At 43.2% G+C, this 12,187-nt stretch overlaps 1 protein-coding gene across 8 annotated transcripts in view; it reads left to right on the forward strand.

Moving 5' to 3' along the window:
* The window catches only part of RAI2 (retinoic acid induced 2), an 83,755-nt gene that overhangs the window by 47,891 nt on the left and 23,677 nt on the right, over positions 1-12,187 (forward strand). Inside the window, exon 1 of one of the 8 annotated variants that reach the window (XM_073356442.1) lies at positions 7,005-7,150. The exons of the other annotated variants lie outside the window; for them this stretch is intronic. The gene's annotated coding sequence lies outside the window, so the exon portion shown is untranslated. Of the gene's footprint in view, positions 1-7,004; positions 7,151-12,187 lie in introns of those variants that run through there. 8 annotated transcript variants of the gene reach the window in all.

The following is a 12,187-nucleotide window of genomic DNA, read 5'->3' on the forward strand; positions in this document are numbered from 1 at the left end:
TGAAAACGTTAACCCTCCAGGCTCAAATACCAGAAGGCAAATAAAAAGTGCCCCAGATTTTTTTCTGAGATCTCACTCTTTTTTAAAAACCAATTTTCATCATTCTTTGTGGTCAGACTCATGAACATTGAGCACTTAGGGTTGGCAATTGTACTGCTCTTTAGGCTTCTGAAGTACTGATTAATGTTGTTAGTTATTTCTATCCTGCCATAGTTTCATTGGGTGGATGGTGCACAAAGCTAAAAGAAAACACATTGTTCTTGAATAAAGCTTACAGTGTAAGTCTCCAATCCTGCACTGAGCTCCGTGTAGGCACAAGGATCTGCCCATGTAGAGTTCAGTACAGGACTTGTCTGTCTTCACCTTCTTTCCCATCAAGCACCTTGTTTGTTATTGTCCCACATAATGTTACATTACATAAGAACGTCCATACTGGGTCAGACCAAAGGTCCATCTTGCCCAGTATCCTGTCTTTCGACAGTGGCCAACGCCAGGTGCCCCAGAGGGAATGAACAGAACAGGTAATCATCAAGTGATCCATCCCCGATCACCCATTCCCAGCTTCTGGGAAACAGAGGCTAGGGACACCATCCCTGTTCATCCTAGGTAATAACCATTGATGGACGTATCCTCCATGAATTTATCTAGTTCTTTTTTGAATGCTATTATAGTCTTTGTCTTCACAACACCCTCTGGCAAGGAGTTCCACAGGATGACTGTGCATTCTGTGAAAAAACACTTCCTTTTGCGTGTTTTAAACCTGCTGCCTATTGATTTCATTTGGTGATCCCTAGTTCTTGTGTTTATGAGAAGGAGTAAATAACACTTCCTTATTTACTTTCTCCACACCAGTCATGATTTTAGAGACCTCTATTGTATTCCCCCTTTGTCATCTCTTTTCCAAGCTGAAAAGTCCCAGTCTTATTGATGTCTCCTCATACGGAAGCCGTTCCATACCCCTAATCATTTTTATTGCCCTTTTCTGTATGTTTTCCAATTCCAATATATTTTTTTTGAGATGGGGCGACCACATCTGCACGCAGTATTCAAGATGTGGGTATACCATGGATTTATATAGAGGCAATATGATATTTTCTGTCTTATTATCTATCCCTTTCTTAATCATTCCCAGCATTCTGTTTGCTTTTTTGACTGCTGCTACACATTGAGTGGATGTTTTCAGAGAACTATCCACAATGACTCCAAGATCTTTCTTGAGTGGTAACAGCTAATTTAGACCCCATCATTTTATATGTATAGTTGGGATTGTTTTCCAATGTGCATTACTTTGCATTTGTCAACACTGAATTTCATCTGCCATTTTGTTACCCAGTCACCCAGTTTTGTGAGATCCCTTTTGTAGCTCTTCACAGTCTGCTTGGGACTTAACTATCTTGAGTAGTTTTGTATCATCTGCAAATTTTGCCACCTCACTGTTTACCCCTTTTTCCAGATCATTTATGAATATGTTGAATAGGACTGGTCTCAGTACAGACCCCTAGGGAGACACCAATGTTTACCTCTCTCTCCATTCTGAAAACTGACCATTTATTCCTACCCTTTGTTTCCTGTCTTTTAACCAGTTTTGATCCTTGGATCCTTTCATTTTATTGGTTGTATTGGGGTAACACCTGGTTGTACAGTGGAGTCTTGGTCCATAATCAGAAAAGGCAGTCCTGTCCCAAAAGAGCTTAACCACAACAATTGACACTGTGCAGACGCATTGCTGTGCCTGTGCGGAGCCCGATTAGTGTGCCCACGCACTCTCAAATTGCAGGATTGAGGCCTACGATTCTAAGCAAAACACTTCACAGCAGGACACTCTTTAAATTTATTCTGTAAAATGCCTAGCACACTTTGGATGTTCTATAAATAATTAATAATGAGATAAGGAGCAAGATGTGGTGCATACAAGCAGGTAAACTAGAAGGATAATGGCTTTAGAGAGACAAATTCTTTGGTTCCATCTCATGGCACATAAGTGCTGACATGATAGAATTAATCACCACTCTTTTAAATGGGATTTCCATGTAGTTAACATGTAGTTTCCTATAAAATAACATACATCATTGCATGGTCCTATGCACTTAACTCCTATCACCATCCCAGGGGGAACCTAGCAGTATTTAACCTAGGTCTATTTTCAGTGCTGTGAGTTTTATTTTACATTAAAACAAACAAAAATAAATTAAATATTAAACCAGTAAGTGAAATCAAATCAGTTTCTGGGACTGAAGCTTGGTAGATGGTAAGAGGAAATTTTAAGATTTCACTCGTATTAAATTGCAGCTTTATAATATGTACATTAAATAGGCCATCTGTGACATGAACACTGAAAAATTATTCTATGAAATTAAATCTTAAGGGTTATTTAATGAAAGAGACATGGTGGGTGAGATAATATCTTTTATTGGACCAACTTCTGTTGGTGAACAAGACAAGCTTTTGAGCTACACAGCTGTTCAAGTCTGGGAATGGTATTTAGAGTGTCACAATTAAATACAAGTTGGAACAGATTGTTAAGCATAAGAAGTTAACACATGGTGCAAGAGACCATTCAGGGTGAGGTGGGCAGTTAACATCTCTGCTGTCAATAGACTAAGGAGTTATAGATTGTTCTAATGAGACATAAAACCAGTGTCTCCATTGAGTCCATGATGTTTAGTGTTTAGCAAAGTTATGGATTTAAGCTCCCATACTCGTCTTTAGAAGGTGTCGTGCAGGTTTCCTTTGAGGATGAGGACTGAGAGGTCAGATATAGAGTGATTGTTTTGTGAAAAGTGTTTGCCTAGGAGTGATAGTGTGTTTTGTCTGTTATCATTTCTCTGTGTGAGTTCATTTGAGAGCATAGTGATTGTCTGTTTTCACCCACACAGTTGGGGCATTTGATGCACTGGATGAGGTACAACACATGTTCTGAGAGGCACGTGTAGGACCCATGGATCTTGAAAGGTGTATTGTATGGGGTGTTGATCATTGTAGCCGTGGAGATACGTCTGCATGTTTTGCATCTGTTGTGATGACAGGATCTGGTGTTGCTTTGAATTGGTGTGTCCTGGTCTGTGGCGAGCTTGGTGAGGTTGGGGGTTTGTTTGAAGGCCAGAAGAGGGGGTTTATGAAAGATTTTTTTTCAAGATGTGGCCCCCAGCAGGTATGAGCTGTAATTGTTTGATGCAGGTTCTCTCAGGTACTTGGGTGGCCTGTTCTATGATCTGATCTACCTCTCTGGTGGAATGTCCTTGTTTTGTGCAGATTGTTTTAAGTGTTTTAAGGTGTGTATCCTGGACTTTCTTCCAGATAACATATTCTGAATTATCTGAGTGCCTGGCTGTAGCTAACAGATTTCTTGGCGTGTCTGGGGTGGTGACTGGATCTGTGAAGGTAGGTGTGCTGATCCGTGGGTTTCTTGTATATAGATGTCTGTAGTGTTCCATTGTTGAAGCTAATCACGATGTCTAGGAAATTGATGCTGGTGTGGGAGCATTCCAAAGAGAGTTTGATGGGTGGGTGGCAGTAGTTGAAGTTGTGATGGAAATTTATGACGGAGTTTAGGTCGTTTGTCGAGAGGATGAAAATATCATCAGTGTATTTTAGGTATATCATTGGTTTTGTGGTGCATTTTTCCAGTATTTTTTTCTAGAGATGGGTCAGGAAGAGATTGGTATATGGGGAATGTAAAGTTGTAATGGGTGAGTGTAGCGATATGTTTTGTGTGGATATCTGAGGGTTGTCCATTGTCTTGTAGATATTTGAAGCAGACAGTGAAGCCATTATTGTGAAGGATGTTGGTGCATAGAGAGGTGACATCTATGATGGCAAGGATGATGATCTGAGGGAGGTTGTTAATGTTACAGCGTTTCTGGAGGAAGTCAGTTGCATCCTGGAGGGAGCTGGCCTTTGTGTGGTGAATGATTTTAAGATGTTTTCTATGAGCCCAGATAGTCCTTCAGTAAGAGTGCCATGGCCAGATGTGATGGGTCTGCCTGGGTTCCCTTTTTTGTGTATCTTGGGAAACATGTAGAAGGTTCCTGGCTAGGTTCCTAACAGATAATGTTGTAAAGTTTCTCTTGGAGTTGTTTGGCGGAAGGATTAGATGATATCTTTAAAGTCCTGTGCGAATTGTGGTGTGGGGTCTTCTTTGAGGTCTTTATAGTAGGTGGTGTCAGAGAGTTGTCCGTTAGTCTCATTGACACAGTCGTCATGGTTGAGGACTATGATGGCGCCTCCTTTGTCTGCTGTTTGATGAGTAGCTGGTGGTTGGATTTCAGGGACTGTATAGCTTTGGTGGAGGTGAAGATGGAGAGATGGAGATGGAGGTGGATGTGATGTTTGTTATGGATTTTACTGTCAGTTATTTTTTGCCTGAAGTAATCAATGTAACGATCAACTGAATGGTTTTGTCTGTTGGAGGGTGTCTAGTCAGGTGATTCTTTTTTTTTTAATGACTTGTCAGTGGGAACGTGGTAATTGTGGGTGGTGTCATCTTTGTTGTGAAAGAATTTTTTGTGGTAGAGTTGGAGAAAAAATTATTTTAGTCCTCCACATGTTAGTATAGTATCAGGTTTTGTGTTGTGGGAGAAGTTCAGTCCCTTGGCAAGTACAGATAATTCATCTCTGGTAATGGGTAGTCTTGATAAAATTTATGATGTTGAGGTATTGTGTAGTGTCCATGTGGCAGGTCCTAGTGTCTTGGTTTCTCCCAGAAGTCTTTTTTTTTAACCCACTCCAATTTTATGCAGAGAGAAATATATGAGTATTAGCATTAAAGTTGGAAAAAGTAGCTGAGCTACTCTTCCGAATTTCAATTACATTTTGGATCCCTTAGCAAGGAGTACAGTCTAAAGGGGAGATGGTCCTTTTAAAAAAATTCTCCTTTGGTTCCTGGATCTCTTCAACTCTGCATTCACAGTACATATACACATTTTAAATAAAATGTAATGATTAGTGTAGACCGCACCTCCACCGATAGGTAGTGCTGTATCTTTATTTTAGGATTAAGTTGCTGTCTTGTTTTGATATTACATCATTGTATCTGGTCAGGAGGTTTATAGGAAGATTTAGTCCTGCATGTGTTTGCTGGAGTTGTTACTTGTAGTGCCCCAATAAATCCTTTGATTTCTATAAGTGAATATTCTGATATTGGCAATTGTCTAGTTGGATTGGCTTGTAGGTCAGAAGGGAAAAATATTATAAACAGTGCAGTGGACAGTTCTACTTTTGATAGATACAGTGGATAGTTCTACTATCACATCGTAAACCCAAACAATGTTTGTCAGACGGCTATGTATTGTTCGCATGTTGTTTTATATGATGATGTGAAATATGAGAATACATTTTACATCTATTCTCTGCTGTGCTCACGTACATAAGAACAAACTGTCATAGAAATAAGCAAGCTATCTTTCCACATGTGTGTAAAGGAGAGGAAGAGCATAGGTTTAGTTTTCTAGCAGCTTTACAGTTAATGTGCGTAGGAGAAAAATGTTGGCAGAGCACATCATGTTATAAGGACTGCAGAATTTGAGATTGTGCCTTTTCACCGTTCTAAATCTGTGTGCATGCAGTTCTGATTTTGGGGGCTGCTGCCATTATCCAGTTCTGGCAAACCTGGCCAGTGTTTAAACCCTTAAATAGACCTGTATATGAGAGCTTGCTTTCTCTCTGCTGTCTTTGATGTACTGTCTTGAATTGAAAATACACAGATAGACTTGGGAGCTTTGGATCAGGCCCTTTCTGTTGCCTTCAGTGGGCATTTAAGCATACCTCTAATGCAGGACTTGAAAAAATTTACCAGACTCCTGTTAGCCAGGGACTGATGCAAAAGATGGGGGAAGACTGCCAACAAGGACCAAAACCAAAACCCTGCAGAGAAGGCCAACCCTGCTGCTGCCAGGACTCCTGCCAGAGAACTCTCCGTAGACACTGATTTAGATGCTCCATTGACTCCTAGCTGCTGTTGCAGGGCTAAGGTAGAGTTGAGTGATGTCCACTGTTCTACTCCTCCCCTGTCCTCTTGGCTTCTGCCAGATGTTATGAAAGTTGGTCTGTTGTTCTGCCCCAGCCTGTGGTTCTTTTTTGATGAGGGGTTGCCTCTTCCTTCCTTCCCAACCCCACGCATGAATAGCTACAATGCATGCCCCTGCTTAGCGCTTTGCCAAGCAGGAACAACAGGAGCCCCCACCCCAGGCGTTCCAAAATCATGAGATTGTAAAAATAATAAATTTGGGGTTCTTTTGCTTGGCCTTCTGGTATTTTTGGAGCCTTAGGGGTCACATTTTCAAGCCTTTCTCCACAACCTGAAGGGCTAGAAGCATCCTTTTTCTTTTTAAAAAAGAAAGCTGACATTTTTCCCATAATCCCCTGACTGCAAGCGCTGAGAGAGTTGGCATAAAATTGAGAGGTGGCAACGCTGTGAAATGAAAACGATTCTTATCAGTTTTATAGCTGCCCTTGGAGGTTTTGTCATTCACCCTTGCCCACTAGCAAGAGAGACAAGAATGAAAAAAAAATACAACCCCTACTTTATCATTTAACATAATTTAAAAACACACAGCGCCTCCCCCTCTTTCCCCTTTGCAGTTCCCACTCTCACAGTTCTGCATCTCTGTTGCTAACAAGCCAGAACCCTCAAGCAGTGCCAGAAATATTTTCCACATAATAGAGACACACACGACTCAGCATAGAAAACAGTATTTGAGCGTGTTTAAAGATATCCCTAGCCTTTTCTCCAAGGTGTCAGATTATGATACATGAGGTCTTCTTTCGCTGTCTAGCTATGTCCTCTGCCTCCAGCCCTGTAACATTTTAAGGCAGCAGTGTGGGGTTTTTATGATGTTTTATACTTTCATCTCCTGCAGTTATCCCTGTTTCCCTCCTGGAGTCTGTATGTATGGCATACTAAGTCATCACGTCTGTAGTGTAATTTTCACCCTGTGTTCCCTATTTTTCAATGTCAATTGAACTTGGTAGAGGAATAGAAGGTCGTCTTCTGCCCTTACAAGATCATCATTTCCCATGAAACCACAGAAATTTCTGTTTTAAAATACATAAAAAAAATCAGAGAAATCTGACCTAATTTGCCAAGGATACAAAATGCATTTCTGCGTGCCAACATTTAGAGAAGCAACCAGACGGGTGGAAAATACAGTAGGTAAGGAATTTGAAAGTGACAATTAAAAACAGAGCAGAACAGAGCTTTAAAAAAAGAGATGCTTTTCCTGGATTTTTCTAATTTACTAACATGAACAGGAAGGTTTTGGTTTTTGAAAACTTGAACTTGCCAAGTGCTGTTACCTGCATTATCTTTATTTTTAGAAATGTTTGTTCTTTACTTTCCAAAAACAGGCTGGCATGATTTTGTTGTTAGTTCAAGCACGTTTGTTACAGTTTGAATCACTGATGGGTTTTTCTGTTTGGAAAGCAAAAATCTCAATAATTGTTTTTATTTAATTTGCTTTATCTAGAGCTGGGCAAATAATCAAAAAACACAGCACCCTGTATATGTGGATGTTTGATTCAAAGAATGTAATGAAATAAGAATATTCATAAATTATTCTCTCAGTTCTAGAAACTAGGTGAGTAAGAGGGGAAAATAACAGAGTAATTTGCTACTAAAATAAAAGTTTGATAAATTATGGTCTTATTATTCAGCCAGCCTTAAAATATTGGCCACTCACATATTTGTAGTGTAACACACTGTGATACCTACATCCCAATACAAAGATTTAAGTCACAGGAGAGGACAGTGAGATCATAATTTAATTTTTATTTTTTTCTGTCTTGGTCATTGTTTTTAGCCGTTGGATGTGTTTTATTTGGGCTTGGAAGGATTAGATTTTTATTGGTAAATGTTGATTTCACAATGAAAAAATATTCCATCAATAATAATCAAAATGTACATATAGGCAAAGTAAGAAAAATGCTACTTGAGAACTTACTGAAGTTTGATTTAAGTCTATTTACTTTGTATATTTTGACGTGATTTTGACAATTTGTATTTTAAGTTTTAACTTTTTGAATCTCAACATCTACTGTCATTAAATAATTGTTAGGCACTTCCCATAATTTCCAATCTAAATGGATACAAATTGGAAAAAATGCTTAAAAATAAATATTGATATAATCTGTCAAAATTATAAAAAATCAAATTTCGCCAAGCTTTGATTTATTATATTCCCTTTTAGCTTGTGCATTATGGCCCCAATCCTTCAAACACTTACACATGTGCGTAAATTTACACTCATGAATAGGCTCATTGAGTCAGGGAAACTACTTACATGCTTTAGGTTACTCATTTGCATAAGCATTTGTAGATCAGACCCTATGGGTATGTCTACACTACGAAATTAGGTCGAATTTATAGAAGTCGATTTTTAGAAAGCGATTTTATACAGTCGATTGTGTGTGTCCCCACTAAGCGCATTAAGTCGGCGGAGTGCGTCCACAGTACCGAGGCTAGCGTCGACTTTCAGAGCGTTGCACTGTGGGTAGCTATCCCACAGTTCCCGCAGTCTCCACTGCCCATTGGAATTCTGGGTTAAGCTCCCAATGCCTGATGGGGCAAAAACATAGTCACAGATGGTTTTGGGTACATGTCATCGTCAGTCGTCCCTCCTTCCGTGAAAGCAACGGCAGACAATCGTTTCACGCCTTTTTTCCATGCGAGCGCCATATTGCTTTCAGCAGATGGTGCAGTAGGACTGCTAACGGTCATCATCCAACCACCGCTTCCGCTGCCACTCTGCTCTCCTGCTCTTGTCTCCATAGCGAATTTCTCCATGTTGTCTCTCATGGGCTCCTGCTCTCTTGAATCCACCTTGTGGGTCGTCAGCCACTGCTTCCGCTGCCACTCTGCTCTCCTGGTGGTCTCGCAGGGCCGCTTCCGCTGCAACTCTGCTCAGCTGCTCTTGTCTCGCCATACCATGGCAAGCGTGCAGCCCGCTCAGCTGTTGTGTCCTGGCAGCAGACGGTGCACTAGGTCTCCAAACCATCGTCATTGAACAACCGCTTCCGCTGCCACTCTGCTCTCCTGCAGACTCCATACCACGGCAAGCATGGAGCCCGCTCAGATCACCGCAGCAGTTATGAGCAGTGTAAACACCTCAAACATTATCATGCAGTATATGCAGAACCAGAACCTGCAAAAGCAGTGAGGAGGCGATGGCAGCATGGTGACGAGAGTGATGAGGACATGGACACAGACTTCTCTCAAAGCACAGGCCCTGGCAATTTGGCCATCCTGGTGGCAATGGGGCAAGTTCATGACATGCAACGCCGATTCTGGGCCTGTGAAACAAGCACAGGCTGGTGGGACCGCATAGTGTTGCAGGTCTGGGATGAGTCCCAGTGGCTGCGAAACTTTTGCATGCGTAAGGGCACTTTCATGGAACTTTGTGACTTGCTTTCCCCTGTCCTGAAGCACAAGAATACCAATATGAGAGCAGCCCTCACAGTTCACAAGCGAGTGGCAATAACCCTTTGGAAGCTTGCAACGCCAGACAGCTACCGGTCAGTCAGGAATCAATTTGGAGTGGGCAAATCTACTGTGTGGGCTGCTGTGATCCAAGTAGCCAACACAATCACTGAGCTGCTGCTGTCAAGGGTAGTGACTCTGGGAAATGTGCAGGTCATAGTGGATGGCTTTGCTGCAATGGGATTCCCTAACTGTGGTGGGGCGATAGACAGAACTCATATCCCTATCTTGGGACTGGACTACCAAGGCAGCCAGTACATAAACCGAAAGGGGTACTTTTCAGTGGTGTGGCAAGCATCAACGTGGGATGGCCGGGAAAGGTACATGACGCTTGCATCTTCAGGAACTCTGGTCTGTATGAACAGCTGTAGCAAGGGACTTACTTTCCAGACCAGAAAATATCCGTTGGGGATGTTGAAATGCCTATAGTTATGCTTGGGGACCCAGCCTACCCCTTAATACCCTGGCTCATGAAGCCATACACAGGCACCCTGGACAGTAGTCAGGAGCTGTTCAACTACAGGCTGAGCAAGTGCAGAATGGTGGTAGAATGTGCGTTCGGACGTTTAAAAGCACGCTGGCGCAGTTTCCTGACTCGGTTAGACCTCGGTGAAACCAATATTCCCATTGTTATTACTGCTTGCTGTGTGCTCCACACTCTCTCTTTGAGAGTAAGAGGGAGATGTTTATGGCGGGGTGGGAAGTTGAGGCAAATTGCCTGGCTGCTGATTATGCACAGCCAGACACCAGGGCAGTTAGAAGAGCACAGTAGGGCGCGCTGCGCTTCAGAGAAGCTTTGAAAACCAGTTTCATGACTGGCCAGGCTACGGTGTGACAGTTGTTTTTCTCCTTGATGAAAACCTGCTCCCTTGGTTCACTCTACTTCCCTGTAAGCCAACCACCCTCCCCTCCCCTCTTTGATCACCGCTTGCAGAGGCAATAAAGTCATTGTTGTTTCAGATTCATGCATTCTTTATTAATTTGTCACACAAATAAGGGAATAACTGCCAAGGTAGCCCGGGAGTGGTGGGGGAGGAGGGAAGCACCAGGTGGGATGGTGGATGAGGGGAGGAGGGAAGGACAAGGCCACACTGCACTTCAAAACTTATTGAATGCCAGCCTTCTGTTGCTTGGACAGTCCTCTGGGGAGTGGTTGGGTGCCCGGAGGGGGGCCCCCCCCGCATTCTTGGGCATCTGGGTGAGGAGGCTATGGAACTTGGGGAGGAGGGCAGTTGATTACACAGGGGCTGCAGGGGTGGTCTGTATCTTTCCTGCACCTCAACCATATGCCAGAGCCTATCAGTTTGATCCTCCAGTAGCCTCAGCATTGCTTCCTGCCGCTTCTCATCGTGCTGCCGCCACCTCTTCTGTTGCTGTAGCCATCTATCCTCTTGCACGTTCCTCCTGTCCTCATGTTCATTTTTTGCTTTCCTGGACTCTGCCATTGTCTGCCTTCACGCATTCTGCTGGGCTCTTTCAGTTTGGGTGGACTGCATAAGCTCAGAGAACATTTCACCACGAGTGCATTTTTTTTTCACCTTCTTATCTGCGCTAGCCTCTGGGACGGAAATGCTAGTGACAGCACTGAAACATTTGCAGCTGTGGGAGGAATAAAAGGGAGATTAAAATTGAAAAAGTCACACTGGCCACTTAAGAGGAGGGGCTGATGTTTTCGGGTTAACGTGCAGCACAACCCCCCCCACACACACGCACACCCAATTCTCTGGGATGATCGCTTCACCATGAATGATATCACTCTCCTGAGGATAACACAGAGAGATAAAGAATGGATGTTGCTTGAATGCCAGCAAACGCCGGGACCACACGCAGCCATGCTTTCTTATGCAGTGATTCCAGACTACATGCTACTGGCCTGCCGTGGTAAAGTGTCCTACCATGGCAGAGGCAATAAGGCTGCCCTCCCCAGAAACCTTTTGCAAAGCTTTGGGAGTACCTCCAGGACAGCTTCATGGAGATGTCCCTGGAGGATTTCCACTCTATCCCCAGACACGTTAACAGACTTTTCCAGTAGCTGTACTGGCCGCAAATGCATCCCAAGTCTTCAGAGCAAATTAATCGTTAAACACGCTTGCTTTTAAACCGTGTATTATATTTACAAAGGTAGACTCACCAGAGCTGCCTTCTTCGCCTTCAAGGTCTGGGAGCACAGGTTGGGAGGGTATTGGATCCAGGGTGATAAACGGTTCCTGGCTGTCGGGGAGAACAGTTTCTCCGCTTGCTTGCTGTGCGCTATCTTCAACCTCCCCCTCCTCCTCATCTTCTTCATCCCCAAAATCCTCATCCCTGTTGCGTGAGACTCCCCCCTTGCAGGTGTCCACGTACAGGGGTGGGGCAGTGGTAGGGACACCCCCTAGAATTGCATGCAGCTCATCATAGAATTGGCATGTCTGGGGCTCTGACCCCGAGCAGGCGTTTGCCTCTTTGGTTTTTTGGTAGGCTTGCCTAAGCTCCTTAAGTTTCACTCGGCACTGCTGTAGGTCCCTGTTATAGCCTCTGTCCTTCATGTCCTTGGAGATTTTTTCAAATATTTTGGCATTTCGTCTTTTGGAACGGAGTTCTGATAGCACGGATTCGTCTCCCCATACAGCAATCAGATCCAGTACCTCCCGTTTGGTCCATGCTGGAGCTCTTTTGTGATTCTGGGACTCCATGGTCACCTCTGCTGATGGGCTCGCCATGCTGGCCAAACAGGAA

This window comes from Lepidochelys kempii, chromosome 1 (genome assembly GCF_965140265.1).
Source record: "Lepidochelys kempii isolate rLepKem1 chromosome 1, rLepKem1.hap2, whole genome shotgun sequence".
Classification (NCBI taxonomy): Eukaryota; Metazoa; Chordata; order Testudines; family Cheloniidae; genus Lepidochelys; species Lepidochelys kempii.